Source organism: Passer montanus, unplaced genomic scaffold (genome assembly GCF_014805655.1).
Source record: "Passer montanus isolate IOZ18808 unplaced genomic scaffold, ASM1480565v1 scaffold75, whole genome shotgun sequence".
Lineage (NCBI taxonomy): Eukaryota > Metazoa > Chordata > Aves > Passeriformes > Passeridae > Passer > Passer montanus.
Window position 1 is genome coordinate 1,638,073 of NW_024372702.1, and position 25,103 is coordinate 1,663,175.

The 25,103-nt window shown below is 35.9% G+C and overlaps 1 protein-coding gene across 14 annotated transcripts in view; it reads right to left on the reverse strand.

The window, feature by feature from the left end:
* The window catches only part of LRRC4C (leucine rich repeat containing 4C), a 485,302-nt gene that overhangs the window by 40,928 nt on the left and 419,271 nt on the right, over positions 1–25,103 (reverse strand). For 11 of the 14 annotated variants that reach the window (XM_039731024.1, XM_039731023.1, XM_039731022.1 and 8 more), the window contains one exon: positions 11,022–11,154. The exons of 2 other annotated variants lie outside the window; for them this stretch is intronic. The gene's annotated coding sequence lies outside the window, so the exon portion shown is untranslated. Of the gene's footprint in view, positions 1–7,794; positions 8,022–11,021; positions 11,155–25,103 lie in introns of all 14 variants that reach the window. One more of the 14 variants, XM_039731027.1, reaches the window with a different exon arrangement.

A 25,103-nucleotide genomic window follows, 5' to 3' on the forward strand; every position in this document is an offset into this window, starting at 1 on the left:
CAAAACAGATGAGCTGAGAGGGTCTTTAACTTTCAGAAAGTTAGCTAAATCTAATCAATAAAGTAAAAGATATGAGGAGAGATGGCAAGGGAATAGACCATTGTCCCACAGCCATTTCTCTTGGCAACTGTGTCTTTGTCTGGAAGATCTTGCCTCCTGTGTCCCCAGCCAGATTTCCATCCCCTGAACACACATTTGGTTGTGCTGGTACAATTCCACTCACTGCAGAGGTTTCTGGAAAAGAGGGTTACAACTCTCAGGTTAATAACAAGCCTTCCTGTAAAGGCAGAATAAGTTTAAAATAGATCTTTCTATTTAATTGTGCAACCCCATTAAGAGTCATAGGGGCAAACAGCAGGGACAGAATAAACTTAAGCAAAATGTACTACTCTATCAGGATGGAGTGGAAATAGAGGTAGAGGACACAAGGACAAGGACTAATTACTATCTAGAACACCAGCTGGGAAGACAGAATGACAGAGGGTGTAAGGAAACCACTGCAGGTATCTGGAGTATAGAAGGACAGGGTGAGTCAGCAATATAAAAATTTGTTTTAAAAATCATTTTAATGCAGACAAAATCAATAAGATGATGGCAGAATTGTTTCCAAGAAGAATTGTTTTCAGAATTTTCCATAAGGTTTTTAAAAGACCTAAACATGATGAGGCTCTTGAAGACTGCAAGGATAGAACTACAAGACAAAGTGAATAAAGAAGCACTGATTAAATGCAGAGTAAGAGTACATCAAAGGAGACCAAAAACATCTCTTCAGAGTTGCAGGAGAAAAGAAATGGAAAGCTAATCAATTTTTCTTTTAGCTTATATAAACAATACCAAGTTAAACCAAATGTCATATTATAAATGCATACCTCTTTCCTTTGCAGAGAAACTGATAGAGTGTAAAATATGCAAATAGCAGCACAAGTCAGGGCAACTGGAGTACTCAGTCCTTGACATCCCTTCTTTTTGTACTACCTACTGTCAGAGGAAAAAATCAGGTCTAGGGAAGAATCCTCCTTTCTCAGATGCACTGCTGATCTCAACTCAATAGTCTGTGCAGATCTCCAGCTGTTTATACTGGGAGTTCTGAGTATGCAGTGAGAGGGTTTTAAATTCCTAATAATAGCAGGGAAAATGGTATTATATCTAAAACACAAGCAAGGTGTTTTAACTAAAAAAAAAAAAAAAAACACACAAAAACAAACAAACAAAAAAAAACAAAACAAAACAAAATTCTTTCAATTGCAAAGACAACCATTCAAAAAAGATATCCCAAAATGTCTTTGCAATTCCTTTTTCAAGTCATCCTCTGCAACAAATGAGGAAGGTCTGAATGGATGGTGAATGTAAAGGAAGGAATGACTAAAACATGATCATGCACTTGAGAATAATATAATAATATTTATATTGATGTATGCAGTATAACCATTCTATCCCTCCCACATTTTACTGGAAATAGAAAGGATTTTCTGCCATAGCAATCCTTACATATATACGACATTCTTTTTGAAGTGGGGAAACAATGAAGGTGGAGCATGGCAAATTTCTGGTTCAGAAAATGAAGAAAGTAAAAAGTTAATCTGTTAATGGACTGTGCATGCACAATTTTATTGCAATTGTCATAGAAGTAACACAAAAAAATAATTTAAAAATGAATAAAATGTTAGTAAAATAATAAAGCTAAGAAATCTAAATTAACTTACTATTAATAAGTTTTACAATCCTCGTAAATTTAATCTCATTTTAATGCTCAAAATGAATAATAAAGATATATATAGATAAGGGTAAGGATCAATGTAGTTGTCTACATATCCAGTTCAATGTAATTCCTTACATGCACTAAATTCATAGGCATGACCAGGGAAAATGGAGCCTTTTCAAGTGAAGAACATAATGTATAATAATGAGAATTTGTCCTTTTCCTCTGCACGGCACTGGAGGTAATAACTGTGATGTCTTTGAAATGACAGCGTGGCAGGTATGTTCTAAGCACCATATGTCAACGGCTCTGAAACTTCCCTCTGAACTGACATAATTTATTAATTTTTTTTTCAAATAAAACTTAAGTATTGTAGCAAAATCCCAGCTCTTCTGCATTCTAAATTAGCAAATCCTATATTTCATTTCACTTGTTTACAACACTTCCAAAGTTTATCTCCTTTACTGGTAGTAATGTGGAAATCATCAAAATCCATACATACAATTTAATCAACACTCAAGAATTTTCTGTCCAAACTAGCATGACAGCAAAATAAACAAAAATTCAAGTGTGTATGTATCTTCATATACTTGAATGGACAGGCAATATATTCTAAATGCAAAGTTCCAACATTCCTCTTGAAAGTCAGAGAGTGTCTTTCCATCAGAATTAAGAGGTTTCAAATCAGGCCATGTTAACCAGGTTCCACTGTGTTCTGAAAATGTTCACTTTTTCCTATTCTCTTGTTTGTCCTGTGATTATTTCAGAGACCAAAAATAGCAAATGCCTGGAAAATATGCTGAAATCTGTTTCTGAGACTAAAAGTGGAAGATATATCCTTCATTATAATAACAAAACTTTCTCATCTGAGTAATCCCTAAGCTAGTTTTTACATGTTCCTTGATTATATTAATAATTTTAAAATAGAGGAATGAATAATGTGATATCCTGTGAGAACCTAGAATACTTTTTTTTAGGAAGTCAGTTCTAACTATGATGGAACAAAGTCTTCTTGTTATTTCATTCTGTAGACAGCATAGCTTACAGTATTAACCCCAAAATTCTCACCAAATTCCACACTGGTCTCTACTATAGAAAATTCTCTGTTCACACTTGGCTCAGGAATATATGAAACTTTGGCAAGTAACACAAGTACTGTCTAATATTCCATATTCATAAATGAAGGAAGCTGAAGAACACATTTAGCAAAGTGGAGAGGAGGATGCATGCCAATAAGTTCAAGCAAAGCATTCCTAAATAGAAGATTAGCTTTACATTTCTCACACATCATAGTAAACCCCATGAAAATCTGATTTCTCTTTTTACCTTATAAAACCTTATTCATATTGTGTTTTTTCATCAAGTAAAAATAGAAAATAAAAAGATAAAAAAATACATCTATTGTGAATGGCTGTACATCTTGTTTATGCAGATTTTCTTATTAGGCTTCATCTGTTGTTTGAATCTCATCAGCCTGTTACACTGGGACAGTGGAAAGGTCATCAAAAACAAATTTCTGGTGGCATTTTGTCTGAACAGAACCATTAGAAGGAAAAAAGTCTGGGAGTATTACAGAAGAAAATAGCAATGAAACCATACTTCACAAACATGGAGTTAAGAAAGGATGCAAAGCCTCATTTGATTTTGATCCACTGCTCAAGAGATTCATCAGCTATCACTCTGGTCATCTGACTCTGACATAGCAGAGGCACAGCAATGGTGTAGTTGCTTTGCACAAATACCTAAATTCATATTTTCTACTCTTTTGCTGCTAATCAGGTAGATAAGAAATTTGATGCAAGAAAGAATGATCATTGATTTCACTCTGCAACCATCCAGGATGCACAAAGTTTATATACAGTTTGAATTTGCTATTGCTAACAGAGACCAATCCAATTCAGTGTGCAAGCCTCATTTTTCACATTTTTCTTTTTGGACTATGACACCTTTTTTTATTTTTTGAAATTACATTTTTAAATGATCAGCAATTCCGTACCAAATGACAATTTCTACTTATAGAGCCCTTCTTCCTCATACTGGTAATTTTAAATTTAACTTTTAGCTGCAGTAAAGGAATGGATTATGGTGGCTCCCAGATTTGTCACTATTGAATATTTGACAACATTAATCATTATTGTGGGACTCAGCAGCTAGTTGCAATGCTTAATATATGCTTAGAAGAAATAGGAACAGAAGAAATAGGAAAAGGAAATGGACAAAAGAAATAGGAAGATGTCTTGCTTATAGCTCAAAACATAGTGGACTGCCAAAACTTTAGTATTCCTAGCAAAATTAAATAGGGATACTTATGGCACTGAACAATATTTTCTGGTTTAGCTATTAATCCCTTGTTATAAAAGTGCTACTTTATTTTCAAGGCAGTGTATGGGACTGGAGACAGGACCATCCTTGCCTCTCTCTATGCAATGTCTGTATCTAAGACAGCTTTTCTCTGTTTAGACGTTTTAAGGTAATTTTCAGTTGTAGTATCTCAGATCCTCAAAAGAGCTATAAATATATGCAATAATAAATTCAAAGTGGAACTTTCTGTGGGGAAAATGGCCCAGATTTCCAGATCAAAGTCAGTAGGGGAGAGGTTCTACCCTCTGCAACTTTCTTCATGCTGCATCTCTGTGTCTTCTTTGTAAAACTGGAGTAATGATCAAACAGAAGTGGCAAAGATAAATTACCTACTCATTTTCACTTATACTGCTTCTAAACATGAAATTTTGTCATACAATCACATTTTTGAATGCAATATTCAGAAAAGTTGAGCACGTCTGTGTTGCTTGGTTATTAAATAAATTAACCAGCTCACTGTCACTTTTGTTCTGATGTAGCATATTTTTCTGCATTCATCAGAGGCTCATTGTGTCCTTTACTTCATGTATCTAAAAGAGTGAATGACTCTAAAGCCAAATACTCTTTTATTCATCTGAGTAAAAAAGTTTTAAAATAACTAGAAGTCAATAGCTGTAAATCAAGAGGATTAAATATATTGCTTCCCTCATTGCAGCATCTGAATGATATAGACCTCTCTTTTGTTTTGGGCTCAAACAGATCTTTTCATAAAACATCAAAGGCACTGCCATAACAAAACAATGTTAGAAAATTATTAGAAATAATATTATGACAATGTATAATAATCAACTTGACCAATATAAAGCAATGTTGTAATAGATTAGAAATATATTCACAGTTTATTTCTGTTAGCTGCTATGTTCCATGTGGTATAAAATCAGCCTTGTTTGTACTGCTCATTTGCTTTATATAAAAAGTGCAGGGATTACCCTCAAAATAATTTTCAGGTTTTTCTAAGTCAGTTCAAATATCTGTGTGACTGAAATGAACAATGACTTACTGGATATCTTCAGCCGACAGAGCCACAGAATACCCAGGTCTGCCTGGTGATGTGGGCTTCCTCTTTGCCATCTGCTTCTAAGCAGGAGGAACAGAGAACTGTTCTGCCAGAGGGAATTCCTTCCCAAAGGCTGATACTTGGCATTCACAGTTCCCATAACCATGCTTAACAGAGCAGCAGGAAGTGCTCTCAGTGCTGGTGTCTCGAGGTGCAGCTCCCTTTCCACTGCACACATATTCTTTCGACCTTTTACCTCCAGCCCTGCAGACAGCCCTACTGTCTCACTGTGATGCATGTTGCTCCTAAACATAAGAAAGGCTTACACAGAAAACGCTGGTGTCTCGAGGTGCCCTCCCTTTCCACTGCACACATATTCTTCCGACCTTCCAGCCCTGCAGACAGCCCTACTGTCTCACTGTGATGCATGTTGCTCCTAAACATAAGAAAGGCTTACACAGAAAAATGTTATATCTAGAAAAATTTGAGATTAATTTGAGATTTGTTTTATGTAAAGCAAGCAAACAGAGCATTGCAAGATAAAAATAAACCCCAAAACCCACCATAAATCACCATTCTAATCTAACCTTACAAGTATGTTTCATTCACATCCCTCAAGCACATTTCTTTCAATGTGCTCTTGCTCAAAGGCCATATGGACATGAATTACTTCCCTTCCCCTCACTTTATGTGGTTCCACAAGAATAACTTCCATCCCTGCTACTTTGGCTAGATTATTTGGGTAGATTTAAATCTACCCAAAGATTCCTTCTACTAGGAAGTTCTAGCTGCAGTCAGACACTTTGTATGTACATATGTAAAGTGTATTCATTTGCTTTGTTAATAGTCATATTGCCTAATCCAGACTGTTCAATCTTCAATTCTTCAATCTTTCAGATTTCAACAGTTTCGTGATAAATATTATATCAGACACTAGATATAAACAAAAGATGTTATGCATCTGATTTCTGGTATGCTAACAATTTCTCACAGAGATCTCACCTTCTACAGCAGATGCAAATGTGACCTCAATGAAGAGTGGCCTACTTGATGCATTTGAAAGTAAATTGTTTCCCTCCCCTTCACTCTGCTTGAATATGTTCTTTTTTGCAAGTAAAGGTTTAAAGCAGTTTGAAGCTGATCTTTTGTTATCTATCAATTTTATACTGCCAAATCAACAACTAATATTTTCCAAATCCCCAATATATCAAGAGAATAAAGGAAAAAAAAATTCTATTTGGTATTCAGATCAACTCTTCCACACCCAGTTTTATTCTACAGTACTCAAAGCAAAATTTCCATTAAAGGAAATGTTAAAAATTGCAGGACATAATTCTGGAACAGTACAGGAACCACAATACTCAGAGGAAGGTTCCTGAACATCCAGTCTTACAACGAGTAAATACCACAAACTGTTATCCTTCAGTATCAGATAACCAGTTTTCTGCTACCTATCACAACACAACTTGAGAACTGAAAAGAGAAATCATAATTTATCAAACCAAGAGGAGCATAATTGGAAAGAAGTTATATATTAACAGAGAAAAGATAAAAGAAAAAAAAAAAGGCACATGAACAAAGCCCAACCCTACAGAGATGAAGAAAAGAAGAAATAAATGGAGAGACTGAATGACTGGCATTCTGACACACTAAGGGGACCAACTTTTCAACCATTTTCTAATGAAAGAAGATTTTCACAAAGTGTAAACAAAAAAAAAGTAACATAAAACTATTATAAACAGTGTTATAAGCTGTGGAAAGACATTCAGTAATGCAGGTGAAGGCTGTCTGGTAGCTCATCTCTTTCATATTTGATTTCTCAGATCACTTCAGAGATCCAATGGTCTATCCTTGTCATGTCACAGTCTTTAGCCCTTTTGCGAAATATTGAAGGAATTGCTGCTGTTCCTGTCTCTATTTGACTCTTAAGGCTTATTGACTTTGGTTCTGCCTAAGGGTTCTTTCTTCTAAGACAAAACCCTCGAGATCTCTTGGTGAGTTCTTGCCTGCTAGCAAGGGGCACTGCCAGTTTTGCATGCTCATGCTTTGTGACTGTAGTCTTATTAATCTCCAGCTGTGTAGAGCTAGTTTTGCCCACACAGACGTTCAAGAGACAAGCTTTGTTCTAAACACGGCTATGGGATTTGTTAGGTGAAAAGAAATTCTGATTTGAATATCTCATTTCTTCTGTTCTGTTTTGAACTCTGGGGCATGCCTCATTTTCAAATGGAGATTTTCATTATGTTTAAGAACATAATTAATTCTGAAGCTGTATACACTTCACTTAATTTGAAAGGTTTGGACTTTTCCATAAATCATGGAAGACAACTGGTTTCTCAGCTGTTACAAAGCAGGAAACAAAAACAAACCCTGCATTGACTACTATGACTTTACTCTAAATACCCTCAAAGGGGCACAGTGATTGAAAATTCAGAACCATTAACTTCAAATGTACCGAAAGAAAATATTGATCAAACAGACCAGCAAAAAGCAGCCACTTGTAAACTGACCAGCCAAAGAAATGCACAGAAAGAGTTCTATTTGCTAGGACAATGTGAAACATTTGTCATTCATACCAGAAGCATAATCTGGTCAGAATTCAAGGATATATACTTAGCACTGATATCAGATCAATATCACTAGAGTCCAATGAAGATGAAAGCCTCTTACTGGAAATATAAATTACCTTTTAACATCAAGATCTCAAGTTATATTAAAACAGCACTCTTATCTTTACCTTCAGTCAAAATGGCATTTCAAGAATAGTTCACATGGAACACAATTTAAGCAGGGAATCAGAGACTGAAACATCAATCCATTAGGCTTCCTATTTCTCTGGAAGTCTCAAGAATGGAGAAGTTCAAACTTTACTTAATACGTTGCAGATGAAGATATCACAGCATCATCCTTCTAATTTTCCTATTTGTCTTGAGGAGTTGTAACTTCTTTTTTCCAGTGTAAAGCCTGAAATAGAAATGATTCTCTATGGCATTGAGGTTGGATTGATAGAACCATAGAATATCTGAAGTTAAAAGGATTGTCAAGTGCAACTCCCTGTTTCTCACAGGACTACCTAAAACTAAATCATGTGACTAACAGCATCATCCAGATGCTCCTTGAACTCTCTTGAGCTTAAGGCCATGACCATTTCTCTGCGGAAGCCTGTGCCAGTGATCAACCACCCACTGGGTGGGGAACCTCCAATCTGAAGTTCCCCTGGTGCAGCTTGATTCCATTTCCTTGTGTTTTGTTGCTGGTCCCTAGAAAGAAGAGATCAGCACCTTCCCCTTTGCTGCCCCCCAAGGACGTTCTAGCCTGCAGTGGGGTCACCTCAGACTTTTCTTCTCCAAGCTGAGCAAACCAAACCACCTTAGATGCTCCTTATAAGTCTTGCTCTTAGGACCTTTCACCATGGTGGTTGCCAGTGGACAGGGTCTAATAGGCCATTGTGCCTCTTTTGAGGCCGCCAAAACTGCACTCAGTACCCAAGGAGGGTTGCAGTGTAGAGTGGGACAATAGTCTCCCTCAATCAACCAATGATGGTGTGCCTGATGTACCCCAGGACACAGTTGGCTCTTTTGGTTACCAAGGCACTGCATATTCAATTTGCCACTGACCCAGTTCCCCAGATCTTATTCTGCAGGGTTGCTTTCCAGACTCTTCCTCTGATTTGTACGTACAACCACATTGACCTGTCCCCAGTGGAGAATCCTGCACTTGTGGCTCAGATTGCAGAAGTCTGTGGAGAACTGTTGCCTGAGGGATAGACTCATAATGGAGAAATTCATAGAGAACCATCTCCTTTGGGAGGGACCCCACACTGGATCGGGGGAAGTATTCTCCTCCCTGAGCAGTGGCAGAAACAACCAAGGATAACCTGGTCATAACCCTCATTCCCTGTTGGAATGCTGGATGGGTGGAGGTGGAGCTCAGAATGAGGGAGGGATGGGGGAGTGTGTTTATTTTACCTCCCATTATCCTGCTCTGATTTTGTTAGTAATAAGCTCAGTTAATATCCCCAACTTGAGTCTGTTTTGCCCATGATGGTATTTGGGGAGTGATCTCTCCCAGTCCTTATCTCAACCCATTACATGTTCTTTATATTTTCCCTGTCCTGTCCAGCTGCGGAGGGGATTGACAGAGCAGCTTTGGTGGGTACCAAGCATCTGGCCAGGGTCAACCCCACTACACTGCTCATGCTGTGTATAATAGCATAAAGGCATTTCAAATGTGCTCAGCACATAATTGAGCAGACTGATGGACATGCTAGCACACCATCCCACAAACATTGGCATGCTACCCCCAGGCTTTGCACTAGTGAGCCTGGTTTCATCCCTTCAAAACTAGTTTAAAGCTCTTTTAATGACACCTATTAAGTATTGGGCCAAGATCCTTTTTCCCCTTCAAGAAAGGACTGTCACTATAGCATCAGCAAAAGAATACTGCAGAAGTTCCATGAGAGTCTATCCACAATGCAGGTAGAAAAATGCAACCAAGACACCTGAAACACAGTACAAGACTAACACTGGACCCTCTGGATCTCAGACCGCTTCCAACCATAAGCAAGTTATTTCTGTCTTTTGTTTATAGTAAAGTTCCTAAGACAAATTGGTACAATTTTTTGTAAAGACTACTGGGCCCTCACTAAAAAAAGCCACATAAACTCATTTCTACTAGATAATAGAAAACCAAATTAGGTCTGGAGAAGCTAGGTTGTTGAAAAGTAGATCATAAACTGAAAACTATCACCACAAGTATAAATGCAGGAGGCAAGGCCTCCCTTTCTTGTATCAAACTTTTCTTCTGTGACAACTTTGTGAATTGAAGCAGTGGATTCTCCAAACTGTTTTAATGAATGAATGTCAGTGACCTGGAGGGAGCTCATCAGCAACAAAAGGAAGGTATTTCCCAGACACATTTGAAAGCCTAACTTAGTATTCAACCAGCCAAAACATCATATTGAGCAAAGAAAAAATATTTCCCGATTAAACTATATTTTTGGTTTTTTGGTGTCTCATGACATGTGGGAATAGATCCTTACAAAAATTTTGCATCAAAAATCCCATTTTATTTTCTACCAGTGTGATTTTCCATTGTTATTTTTCTTGCACTCTGCATACATTAAGGCACATTAATAAAGGGAAGAAGCAAGGCAGCCTGTCAGATATTTCAAAATGTACCATGGGAAATGATTGGTTTAGGATGAGTGAACAAAATCTGTTTGTTCAGCAAACTTAATTTTAGCTGAGAACCAAGAAATGTGTGTATAGCATGCACATATAATAAGTTAACTGGGCTCAAAAACACACCATATAGCTGGGCTTTTGGGACAGCAGAAAATGTTTTGATGCTTCATGGCTCAACTCTACCTTTTAACAGGAAGGAGAAAGCATTACTTCAGAAACTTATTCTGAGGGATGACAGATTTATAGTTTGCACATTCTCTTGGACTTCTGAAATGCTGGGAACAAAAACATCTATAGTTAAGGCTTCAGGGTAGGAAGAGAGTCTCCACAAGCACAGTAGCTAAGGTGAGATTGAAAGAAGCAAATAAAACATTATTATGTACTTTTAAAAATTCGACTATTAGCTCTCCCTCTGAAAGAACATTTTACTCTGCTAAATTCTTATAGTGCTGGTATTTTCAGAGTTTTAATTCCTATAAATAATTTTAATTCCTATAAATTTCTTGGTAACTGTGATTTGTATTCTCTAACAGGTCCACAGCAAAACAAGAAAACCCCTGTAAGATACAGCATCCGAATTCTCTCTCACACAAGGATGGGAATTGAAACCCAGCACAGTTTAAGAAGCTTGGGAAAGATATTCAGGGGATGCTGTATGAAGAGTCAGACAACAACAAAGGTTTGTGCTTCCCTTCCCTGCCAGTTTGCTGCCATGCATTCCAACACATCCAGGAGCCTGAAAAGCTGACTTGCATAACAATATCCTAACGTGAATTACCTTTTCAGTAGGTTTACCGTCTCGGGAGGTGATGTTTCTCCTCGTTTCCCAAACTACCCCTGGACCTTCTCATCCTACTAGCCCATTGGAGACTGTTCCACAGAGCTGCCTGGACCCCCCCCACAGCATCCACCTGTGGAAGAAACACAGATTGAGAAACTGTGATGCAGCAGTTAAATCTTCTCTAGACATAAATTGATGACATTGAGAGAGAATAACTCAGGTAGACTAACCCATGAGCTAGAGCTGTCACACACAATCTGAGAAGGGAGGGGAGTTGTAGGATTACAGTGCCCCCTCAATATATGTAGGTGTGGCAGATCTGCTGAAGGCACAGTTATTTCAAGAAGACTTTTAAGGAACAAATATAAACCAAGATTTCAAAGACAGCAATTAGTCAATAATGTGATCACCTAACTTTGCAGATGACAACCTTGCCTTGCCTGTTAGAAATGCCTGTATTTTTGCATACTTAGCAGTAATAGGAAGAGGGTGGTTACTTCTGTAATGAGTAGCTTCATCATACACCACAGAGGATAAGGTGGTTGAATTTAGGTCTTTTCCTGTTATTAGTGACAGTGAAACATGTCTGTGTACACCTCTTGAGGGCAAGGCATTCCTTCAGCATTGGAAACTTTCTCCTTCTAGAGTCTTATATGCACACCATAGTAAAAATGAAAATTGGAAAAAAGTTTAAAAATCAATTCATTTGATAAACAGTTTTCAATTTATAGCTTCTATTTACTGCATCAAATTTCTGTACCAGTAATAAGTACAGATTATAAACAACAATATGCATAAAATTTCATAGCTTCAAAACACAGATAGGTGTGAGATAAAAAACAAGCCTTTTTATCAAATATTTTAAAAAAATTGTTCATTTGCAAAAGAGAAATAAATTCTACTTCTTTTGTTTATGACAAAAGATAATTGAGTAAATCATGACTTCAGATAACCCATAAGCCACTGATTCTGTTTTTCAAAGACCTGCCTGCTTTCTATTCCTTTGGCCTTGGCTGCCTAGCAACCTCCACAGAGCTTTCTTAGTCTATACTAATTCTGGAGAGTTTTCATTTATATATTTATTTATGAGAATGTCTATAAGGAGGATGCAGAAACAAAGAGCTGTTTGTTCCTTCCTTCTAACATTCCAAACATGTAATCTCAATGTCTCAGTGAGGGACACAGTCCTCAGTTTTGCAGAGGTACCTGCCTCCTTGATTTTGCTTGGGATCCAAGCCAATCTCAGTTTCTGTTAGACAAAAACTTAGTTTCTGTAGGATGCTACTGATGTAACAGGCACTGGTATTTCTTGCCTTCCCTGTTGGTTTGATTCATTGATAAGTTTTTTTCACCCTGGATTCCTAGGTGCTTACGTAAGGTTACTGTGCTCATGCAGTCTGCAGCTCTTACTTAACATGAAGACAGTTTGTGCTACTGCTCTGGGTCACCAACAGCTCCAGTATCAACCAAGCTCTAGAGGGAAATAGAAATTAAAGCTGATCTGCTGTGTCTGTAACTCAAAGCAGGACAATCTGGAAGGTTTGGATGGGACTGCTTGTTATAATAAGTAGTTTGAAACAGGATATGGACTGTCTTTCTCTGAGCCAGCCATCAGCTTTGCATGGAAAACACTCCTCTGGGGTTTGTTGGTTTGTATTTTCGTTGTTTTTGGGTTTTTTTTTTTTTGGTTTTGATGCCACAGGAAATATCTCTATGCTACATTAAGAAAATATTTATTTTCCTGCCAGTTCTATTCACCTAGCACTTCCCAAATACTTTATGCCCTTATCAATATAACCATCTCTTCCAATCCAAAAGAAGTGGGGAGAAAAAAGAGAGACAGGAAGGATTCGTCAAGTATGTGTCCTGAAGAGCTTAACAGGCTCTCTCAAACGATGTGGTAAAGAAATGCCAGGTATTCATAGCTTGCAGTCACATGGTGGGGATGTAGGGTTTGTATCTCACTACTTCCAACCCTGAGATCAGATGGAAAATCTTGCACTTACTTCTGGATCAGACTGAAGCCTGAAACACAACAAATCAATATGTCTTAAGATATCTAAATATACCTTAATCACTTGATTCCATTTTTTTTCTGATTAAGTTGACCTTTAGCTATGTTTTGTCCTTAAAGGACATGCAGGGGATCTGTGACAGAACATAAATCTAAAGCCAGATCTTCTAACTTCCACTCAATTTCTTACCAACAGAGTTACATACATAAAGATTAGGTTGTTATAAGCTTGTAGGATTATGGAAGCATTTATAAATCTTGGTGTTTACATATACTTATGCATAAGTAAAAATTTACTCCCAATTAGAGAAATTTACTCCCAATTTTCTCCCAAGTAGGGGAAGACTATATTTTTTTAAATCTTATCAAAATTGTAACAGGCAATAAACATATTTGTATATTGGTTGGGTGGTATATCAGTGTCCAATGAAATAAAATAAGAGCAACAACATCAATGATTATTCAAATTTTGGAATTATTCAAATTGGAATTATTCAAAAATAACCTGCTGGTTAAAAAAGTGACATTTTGTAGAACAACTTATAAACATTTTTTATGAAAATATTCATAGAAACTAAAATGGGCAAAATTATTCAATAAACAGAAGGAAGAAACTTACTGGAAATAAACAGAGATCTAGGATTTCTTTTTCTTATTCATAGGCAAACAATAAACATTTTTTTTTAGTTCCTTTCCCTCTGTCATTCCACACAGTAATTTAAGTTTGTAGTTTGCAGCAAATATCTCAATCTGTACTCCACTGAGTTATTGTAATACAAATAAATTCCAAATATAATCCAAAACTAAGTAGTTGCTTATTGAAAATGAGTTTCCATACGTATGTTCATTTTTTACAGAGCATGATTATTTAGCAAAACTTGAGCATGTGGTGTTTCCTCCCCTTACAAAGTATGATCACAATTACATATGTTTTTAAATGTTAAGTCAAACTCTCTGAAAATAAACCTACTGAAGAGTACTAGAACCACAGACTTACATGTCTGTTCTCTTACTTTTGTGAGAAGTCTGCTTTTAATAAGCTCAAGGGCAGGTAAATAGACAATACAGAAAAAGACTTCTCCATGCTTTTTTGTTTTTTAAAAAAATATAATAGGTTTTTTTCTACAGAATGAATGAAATTGAACCATGCTAAAGCAGCCAGAAAAGGAAATTCAACCAGAGAAAATGAACTTTCTCAGGTTAAATGGAAAAATAAGTTGCATGCAGCCCCATTCAAAATTTCAGAGACTATAATTAGGTACTAAATCTACCATATTTACACTGGAAAACCTCACCTGTCATGCACTTTTGCTCCCAAAAGGAGAGAATACTAAAAAGATAAATAATCCTCGCTCCCTTGCTCCCTTCCTTCCTTCTCTCCCCAAAGAGAGAGATGCAAAATGCCTTCGGTTTCTGGATATGGACTACAGATAAATGAAATGGTAGGGAGGGTGTGGAAAAAGGTAATAACAAAAAGAAGCTTTAGTGGGAAAAAGAGAACAAGAAAATTATCATCAATATTAAAGTATAATCTTTGCTTGAATAACTAACTCACCAAGGAGAATTGCAAGAAACCTTTTGAAAACAATCAATAGTATTATTCCAACTCTCAGCTCCTCATTTCAAGTGCACGGATTTTACTTCAGACTTAGGCCAGTAACTGATCAAAATTTTGTCTAAAATATCTAAATATTTTCTAATATTTCATTATGGCAATAACTACGAAAAACTCATTGAAGTTGTAACCGGGCTTTAGTAATTGTTCTCAAAGCAGCTATATTTTTATAGGTTGCAAGGGGATGAAAAAAGCTGCAGTAAAAGGAAAATTTATTAAAGAAAGACTAAACTTAGTGACATATGCTACCATGATGAAGTAAAGAACATAAATACGCAGAAGAGAAAACAGTTACCCAGTTCCTGCTATTTTGAATAAATATCACTAACAGGGTAACATTCAACTGCTAAAATAAAGGAGGTTGTTATACTCTGTTACTACATCTGAAGAAATGCCTTCGGTTTCTGGATATGGACTACAGATAAATGAAATGGTAGGGAGGGTGTGGAAAAAGGTAATAACAAAAAGAAGCTTTAGTGGGAAAAAGAGAACAAGAAAATTATCATCAATATTAAAGTATAATCTTTGCTTGAATAACTAACTCACCAAGGAGAATTGCAAGAAACCTTTTGAAAACAATCAATAGTATTATTCCAACTCTCAGCTCCTCATTTCAAGTGCACGGATTTTACTTCAGACTTAGGCCAGTAACTGATCAAAATTTTGTCTAAAATATCTAAATATTTTCTAATATTTCATTATGGCAATAACTACGAAAAACTCATTGAAGTTGTAACCGGGCTTTAGTAATTGTTCTCAAAGCAGCTATATTTTTATAGGTTGCAAGGGGATGAAAAAAGCTGCAGTAAAAGGAAAATTTATTAAAGAAAGACTAAACTTAGTGACATATGCTACCATGATGAAGTAAAGAACATAAATACGCAGAAGAGAAAACAGTTACCCAGTTCCTGCTATTTTGAATAAATATCACTAACAGGGTAACATTCAACTGCTAAAATAAAGGAGGTTGTTATACTCTGTTACTACATCTGACCCTGAGTTGCCATTCCAGAAGAGCACAAATTTCTTGTAGATTCAAGGCCTTATCTGCCTGCTCCTGAAATCTTGGCTAGCCTAGGATGTGTGAAATAGAATTAGATTCTCTTATTTATGAATCTGAATCATTTGCAAGCTGCTAGTAGAAATGTGTGTGAGCTCTGGGTATTTACATGTTAAATAACAAGAGTAAAATCAATAAAACAGAAAATCATAGTGCACTATGCCCACAGAAGACTTTCACCTCAGGGTTCAGAGAGAAAATACTAGAAAGTTCCTTAAAGAAAGGTATCTGCATACAAATTCTATACTAGCAGTAAATATGAAGAACTTAGTGCTAAATCTCACTTCTGACTGCTGACTCACTGTGCAGTAAAACAAGCTACTGGTGTTTCCTTGATGGTTCGAAAAGGTGCTCTTACTAGCTTTCATTCCCTTCAGTTTTTACATATTCTGCTATTTCAGAGCTCTATTTTATTTAATATTCTTAAAAGAGCAGAACATTTTTAACCTTCAAAACTGGCCAAATCTCCAAAAACCCTGATTACTTATGGCCAGGGTTGTAACTATGTTTTTTCCTGATCTTTTATCTTAGTTAAACCCAGAGTAAGAATTATTCTCCTGCATAAAACCTGTACTTTCTATATATACTGCACTTCTCCTTTTTCTTCTTTTAAAAATGGCAGATGGAAACAAACCAAAGAATAATTGTATGTCTGGTATGTTAATATTTTTATATTTCTGTATTTGAGTTAAGCAGATGACGATTAGGCAATTCTGCATGGCTATCTCTCCAAAACCAGTTCAAATAAGATATACCTTCTAAATTCTGAAATAATTTTCTCTCTGATCTGCTGCAGCAAAGATATTCACTCATACACTATTGATTGGAAATGTTTTTGTACATCTAATCAATAAGCGAATTAATATGTGTTAAACCAATCTTCTAGACTATTTGTCTTGCTCAGTCTAACTAATACAAAGCTGTGAGTGATTCATTTCAGAGCAGCAGTACAGTGTGAAAACCAGACTGGTGTCTTTTTAATGTGAATGTCTGTGTGTGCTTATAAACACAAAATGTCATTTAAAATATTTTCCCCTGACAATATTTCCCCCATTTTAAGATCAGTTTTATTGACTCTTAATAATGGTCTCCAGATACTCATCTGACAAGTGGCTGTTTAATTTATTTTTTACTTTGAATGATTTGACCTGGTTTGTTCATCTATAAATACATATTTTTGTACTGTAGACACAAATATGCATTTGTTTTAGCTTTCATCCCTGCTATGTTTGTATAACAAAGTAGGATATTCACAAACACAAACAAAAGAGATTGAAGAACATTTGATAGTGTTTTCTAGCATTTTAAATACAGGAAAAAAAAAAGAAATTAGTGCCCACTTCATCAAGTGGCATCTTCATCTTAGGTGGAAAAACAACTCATGTTGTCAACAAAGCAATAGGATGAGTGCTACCGAATTCTACTGAACTGATAATTTTAAACTTATATTCACCCTCTTTACTAGCATATCTGATGTAGCTCCAGCCTAGCAATAATTATAAGGAACCTTGCTATACCAGAATGTAATATCATCAAAGGAGTCTGTGAGGATCTTTATCTCTAAAAAAAAAAGAAGGTGACAGTCTTAACAGATCTAGAGCCACAGAAAAATCCAGAAAGTAATTTTGAGTTTCAGAGTCCTATTTAATCACCATAAGACACAAATCATTATTTTTGAAAAGCAGCTAACCCCATTTTTTTTCTTTTCAAAATGAAAACTGAAATTCTCTGTTGTTAGTAGTATTGTCATTTTTATTATTTATGTGAATTATTCCTATTTTCTAGTCCTCTGCTGGTGTACATGCTGCTTATATGAAAATTGTATTAATCTTTTACCTACTTAATACCATTTTGTAGTTTTCAATCATTAATTAGAAGTGAATTTATATAACCAGCTTCAGAAACAAAGAATGGAAGACAAATGGCTGGCACCGAATGTCTCTTTCTGTTGTGATCCAAGCAATTTTATAATTCTGTTGCATGAAAGGAATTACAGGATGCTCCAACTCACTAGTTCATGTGACACTTCCTAGTCACAATTCATTTCCCACGTCAGAGTGTTTCCAAATACAGAAAATTTCAATTATATTAATAACGCCAAAGACCTACCCTGCTTTGTACCCTCAAGGTATTGTGAAAGCAAGTGACATCATTTGCTGGTGTTTCACATGGGAAAAACTTATTCCCTGAGTTATCAAAAAGAAAGATCTTGAAAGGTGATAAATCTCTGCAGCTGAAGAACTTCTTTAAGAAGATTCGAATATGATTTATCTTATATTAATGAAGAATGTGATTTATTTTACAGTACATGTGTATGGTCACGTATCATTGTTACACTCGAGGTGATCATAAGGTGGAGACAGACAAGCAGGGACTGAAGCACAGCTAATATTCCCTGCAACATACTGAGTAGAAATATCTGAGTCTTGCCTTGCAGGAACGTGGTATGCACTATTACCTGCAAAATAACAGGGAAAAATCCCCAAATTGTTACTGAAAACTGAAAGAAACTCCACCAAACAACTGGCATAGAGCCATGACAGATTAAAGATCAAAATATTTTGAGTGCAATTGCAAGAGTGTAGTTTACTAGCAAAAAGCAAAGCAGTTAAAAATATCAGTTGCTTTCTTATCTGCAAATTGTTTATAAATTAGTGATGTATTTCTCTGCTAATAATGCTATTTATGAAAATTTTCCAAAGATAAATACAGCTAGAAGCAATTAATACTTATAAATTAACAGATTGATTATGTGTCATTGGTCACATAGTACAATGTTGGTTCAGACTGGATGATCCAACTTGAACAGCTAGAAACAGGCAAGAAAAATATTTGAACATTTCAGGAAAAACTGAGACTTTAAATATGAAAAGGACATAAAAATCATTTTTTCTGCTTTAAAGAGAAGGTGTTTTGGATATTATGTTCAATTTAAAACAAGTTCTCTTCTCTCTGAAGAGTAAAATGGGAATAGTCACCACATCTCTACCAGTAACATTTGCTTCCTGTTACACCAATTACCAAGATGTGAAAAATACCCTCAGTTCCAGCTCAATACTCCTGATTTCCAAAACTGTCAAAACCGTATTCATGCAAAAGAAGTATCCACGCAAGCATAACGAAACAATCTGATAGAAAATGGCACAAACAACCATGGGCAGTGGTGCCCAGTTTATGAACCCTCATACAGATACATGAACTCAGCCTGTAAATTTTTCTCTCCAAAATATGTAGTGTCCTTTTTCATATTGCAAATTTGGAATCAAATAAAGTTAGCATCCAGTAGGCTTTATTAAGTCTCAGAGCAGACTTAGACTTTGCAAGCAGGTTATTTGGTTAAGTGTTTTAGAAATCTTTGCAAGCAGAATTTTATCATCTCAAGTATTAATTGTCTGGGAATTACCATTGTACCTGCATTATCTATACATTAATATCACTTTTATATTGCAAATAAATAATGGTGAAATTTGCAGAAATATCCCTTTTACCCTTTTTATTTTTTTTAAATTCTACACTTAAATTTAGTCTACATTTTTAGATACAGCGCAATGAATGTGAAATAATCCATAAAATTTTGTTTAACATAATTAAAAGTGCAGAGTACGCACACATCCCAAGGAAAAAGAAGATTGGTTATTTAAGAGCAGCAGTGCAAACTTTCTTCTTTTGTATATAATCTAGTAGGTAAAGTACTTGCAAGGAACGAGGGATACTCAGTTCAATTCCTGCTTCAATTTGGACTGAAGGTCTTACAGAAAAAAAGTTTATTTCATAGCACTAAGGTTGAACAGGACCTCTACGATCACCAAGCCTAACCATCAACAAGCACCACCATGGTTTTATGTTCACCATAAAACCATGGCCTCAGCTGCCAAAACCACACGTCTTTTGAACACTTCCAAGGATGGTGACTGAGATGAAACCACTTCCCTGGCAGCCTGATCCAAAGCTTGACAACCCCTTTAGTGAAGATTTTTTTCCTAATATCCAGTGTAAACCTCTCCTGGCACAGCCTGAGGCCATTTCCTCTGTTCCTGCCACTTGTTATCTTGGAGAAGTGATAAACTCCCACCTCACTACAACCTCTTTTCAGGTTGTTGTAAAAGTGATAAGGTAGACCTCATGCTCCTGAAGCAGAACCATGGTTACTAGCCATGTAAAATTTCTGGGGACAGAAGGAAAAGAGGGAGTGCACAAGGTGGCAATCTGGACATGGAAAGACAATTCTGGTTCAGAACTGCGTTCTGCTTAATTTTTTTTGGATTATGACTATAGTAACAAGACCATATAAAATATACCTTCAAGTAATCCAAAACTGGTCTAGAAATAATTTGTAGTCTTTGTAGTCTACCTTAGACACTGCTCACCAGAGTATTAGAAAGACCTTAATCTATGGATTTTAGATACAATATATTGATCAGTATCTTGAAATACACCCCAGAAAACAAGTATGTTCTCCTTAACAGCACACTCAAAGCATGGAAACCTTTTGAACAGGGTTCAGGAGATTTTAGCTCAATTAAATCTACAGTAGACAAAACCCCTGTGTGTATTCTTGGTTGCCTAGTCATATTTCAAGAAGGATGAAGAGAACACCTCGCTGAGACCTACCATATGTTCAGCCTCCCCCCCAAAAAAAAAAGAATGTTACAAGTTTTATCTAAATTTTGATAGGCTATAAACTTCATCACTTTTTGAATTTCTGCCTTGAACATTCATAACATTTTGTATGAAAGGCCATTTTTATACAAGATAAGGGAAAATAAAAAAGAAAGAAAAAAAAATCACATCTTGTGTGACTGCAGTTGTCCAGGGCTGGACTCTACAGGAACTTGTGAAGCAATTTCTCCACAGGAAAGGGAATTGTGCTGCACACATTGAACAAGGGACCAAGTTTGGGACACAAGGTATAAAATAAAACCTGGACCATGTTTTATGCTTGTATTCAGTAACATAAGGAAATGCACAACAATTATACTGAACTCCTGAGTTGGGGGAAATAAAAAAAAGTAAAATAACACATCCAGAAACAAATAGTTATGGAACTTTGCAAGCATGCCAAACCACAATTTCAAATGACAATCTACATTGTAAAAATTTCAACATGTATCAATGTATTAAAGAAGGAATCTCAGTTTTGCTAAAAAACCCCCCAAAAAACCAAAATCCCCCCAAAACACCAAAAAACCCCACCCAATCAAAAAAAACCCCTATACATTTGAAATTTGATAGCAAATTCCCACGATTTCCCCCCTTTCTTCAAAAGGGGGACCTCTTCAGAAATAAAATTTAGTATTTGGCTGAGACCCAGTACAATCAGTTTAACTTTCAACTTGAGAAGCAGATATTGTACCCAAGTGACTAAAAATCCCTAAGAAAACTCACAACCCCAGCAAATTATGCTGCTATAAGACTTCAGAAACTGGAGTTCAAAGACCATCATATTTGTGACACATCTTTGTCTAAGATGGTGGGTTTAGTGGTTTAGAGAAATATCAAATTCTTTCATGAGGAATTCCAGACCTCCTCTTTACAGATCATTCTCCACATTTTACCTGATTTCCCCTAGCCTGCGGCCAAAATCTCATTTCAAATGAGTACAGCACCCAAGCTCCTGAAACAGCCACATGGAGACAGTAATTCCAACACATCCTGTTCTCCATCTATTCTCTTGTTAGGGGTTACGTGTTATCATCTCCAATGTCTGTGTTTTCTTCAATTCAAATCATGCAATACAGCCATGAGGTAAAAATTCATATTTTGTTGACTTGCTGACTAAGAAAGTAGGTGGAATGACTGAAACATGTATTACTAAACTTTTTGTTGTTGTTGGTCCTGTCAAGAAGTTTAACACAATTTGTGAAAGCTTGGAAATGCTAGCTGTTGCATTTTACTTATATTTATTCATTAGAAAAATCAAAATTAAGCAAAGATAATTGGCATATAGTTCTGAAAGTAATTTCTAGAATGAGATGAAAACTTGCAATTCCATTAATTTCTATGCTTAAAGAATAATCAGTGCTGAGAAAGAATACCTAATTTACAAACATTCATTCAATTCTTTGCTTATCAGCTAGGGTAGTCAGGAGAAATGTCATTATACAAAACTGATGTTTGCTTCAGTAGCAGAGGGAATGAGAATAGAACACTTTATAAACACCTCCAAGGAATTGATAAGGGATGACTGCAGTTATTGGCATCAGAAGCATAGACAAGGAGCTTCTCACCCATTGCTAATGCCACAAGCAACCCAATCACACCATCTATAATGACACCCACAGGAAAAAAAATCTGGGACCATACTCTGCTTATTTCCAAAACATCCAGCATTGAACATTTCTTCCTTCTAAATATATATTGCAAAAGAGTTTCTAAGGAACTATCAAATGAATTTATATACTCATAATTCAGTGGATTCCTGACTGCTTACTTCTTTCAATGGCTTAGAGTTGCTAGTACCTAGAAAATTTATTTTACTTCAGGTGAAAGAGTTCTCCCGTCTGTGTAAAAGAAGAATGTAAATTCTACATTGTATCTTATTAAGTTCCAGATGGTCACAGACAGCAGCACAGTGACAAACATAACCTTCCTGAGTAATCACAAATATGCTAATAAAGAACAGCACATGCAGCATACCTGGACTGTTACCTTGACTGACTTTCTGTTTGTGAATTATTTCTTCAGAAGTTAAATAATTGTTGAGTTAGCCCATGGGTTTATTGCTTTTTTGAATCACACATACAACTAGTTAATGGTTCTGATTCCCATCCTAAGAAATATGCATAGCAAAGGAAGATTTTGCTGTACTGCAGCCATGGCAGAGCTATTTAAGCAAATGAAAATGTCTCCTTAAGAGCAGGTTTCTTTCTGCGCTTGTTCACATAACAGAGAAACAGAGCTAATGCTACGCTCCTATGAGTGCTTTATGCATTCTGACAAACCAAACGAGGTTTGTCAGGAGAGGCTCTAGGCAGCACAGAACTGCTGCAATTTTACATCTCATTGATTACCACAATGGGAATTGAAAATGGTTCTCTGCTTTCGACATGATATTAAAAATACTGTTGCAGATCTCAGAAAAATATGCAGGTCCTTCAATGAAGGGAAAACTTTGTAGAGCATTGTTTCCTCTTGAATTTGAGTCAGGCCCATCTGACCTTTACAAAGGTTAATAATAAAGCAATAAGGTGACATGCAGTAAAGCATGTCATTCTGTGAGTCGTTCTGCAAGAGGATACATGAAACAAAAAGGCAGTTCAATACCCTGAGGCTTTGGGGATCTGCTTGTTTTGTGGTGTGTGCATCCTGTATACTGCTGGCATTACACAGAGTATGTGGGAACCCACATGTCACAACAAAAAATACTAAAAGGACAAGGCCTAAAAACGACTGTAAGAAAATTAAGATTTATTATTACTGTCACACTGTGTTTGTCACTGGCTGGTTTGGTGTTTTCTATGAATTTTTCAGAAGAATTATTATTGCTTTTATACAAAAAAAATCTGAAATATTTTCTGTTCCCATGTCTTCAGTGATTTATTTTTGCTAGATCCAGCAGTCCCCATCCACAGAATGTTACCATTTTATGAGGGACATACTCACATTCTAAGAACAGCAAAACAACCCCAAAAGCACAGAGAATAATCTGCAGTGACAGCAGTAGAAGTTTGTTCTACTCAGAGATTGCAAATGACATATGTAGTACCATGTGCTAAGCAAGCTGTGATAGTCACTAACCCTTTGAGGTGCCTAGCAACCCTCAGCAGCATTCAGGAGGAAGAGAAGATTTTCAGTACTCAACAGAATTAAATTCCTAATAAAACTGTTTACTCAGAATCCTAGCAGCCCTCAATGGTCTCTAAAATCAGACAGAGGGAAGCATACACAAGACCAAGTCATTAGTTACTGCAATTGCAGCATCAAAACCAATTTAATTTAAAAAGGAAATCTCTGTATTTAAAAACAACATCAGGCTTATAGAACGTCCAGTGGACTGGTCAACAAAGTGGGAATCATAAAATCAGAGCTCTGAATTTCATAATATCTTTCTGATATTTATACGATATAATATCTATATACAAATACCTGTACCAATGCTTTACATTTACATACAATTCAGATACATTTTCACCACACACATCATATAATCAACAATTACTATAACAGGCAACCTAATCAATGGAGTTTGAAATGATACAAAAATTGAAAACCAAGTTTCAGTAAATTAATGACAGCTATGGTATTCCCGCCTGTATATCCAATCACGGGTAGCTGGATGTAGAAATTAAACACAAGCATTTCCAGTGACTCACATAAGGACACTCTGGGATCCAGGTAACAATGAAAACTAAGACTGTATGATAAAGAAACATGCCATTCAATAAAAAAAGAAGTAAAAACTCAAATGTCACTGAAATACTACCAAGCAGTCAATAGGAACTAAGCTACGTGTGAGGACAGCTGGTAATTTGATAAATAACAGAACAGGAATAGAAGATCCCTCTCACAGACCAAAGGTAGCTTTCGAGAATTCACAAGTATCTTATCCTTGCTGGACAATACTGTGGTAGTAATAAAGGCAACAGTCTGCCTAGAAATCCAATGAGCAATCTCAGTAATCATCTTAAGAACATTTAAAGACTAAGAATAAATTTGTGTAAAAAATAGTCTTGGATTTCTTGATCATTTGATATAAAGCAAGATAAAGACAGATGAAATAAAGCCAGACAAGTTATATGGTGATGGGACAAGCTTCCTGATTCCACTTGAAAAACCTAATTTTTCCATAACAGTAGTCATCTGCTAGCCAAACCCAGCAAGCATTTAATTTTTCTGTAATAAGAAACTCTTTCCCACAAAACTTTGTGATGTGTACAATTGAATCTGTGACAGCTGTTCTCATCTACTGGCAAATGGTCTGCTGGAAAGGCATTAATATGAACTTTAATACTAATGGAATCATTATCACCCTTGGTGTTTTTATATATATATATATATAAATATAACTTATCACCTACTACTTCACATGACGATGGTGCTTCATAGAACAACAGCCTTTGCAGACATTTTTGTATAAAAGAATACTCTTTTCTGGTTTTGTTGTTTTGTTTTGTTTATAATACCAACAGCAACTTATTCTGAGACACAGAATATTTAAAATTTAAAAAAGAGAAATAAAGAAGTACTTTATAATTATATTGGTTTCTAACACCAATAAAGAATTTTAAATTGACTATTCTTCAGTATAACTGGCTTCAGCTGTTCCAGAAGGTTATCAGCTGCTACAAAATGCCTGACCTGATGATAGCAGTCACTGACAGTTCCATAAACAGTGAAAACAGTAATTTCATTAGTATGGTTCTTACAGCAATGTATTGGAATACCATAGAA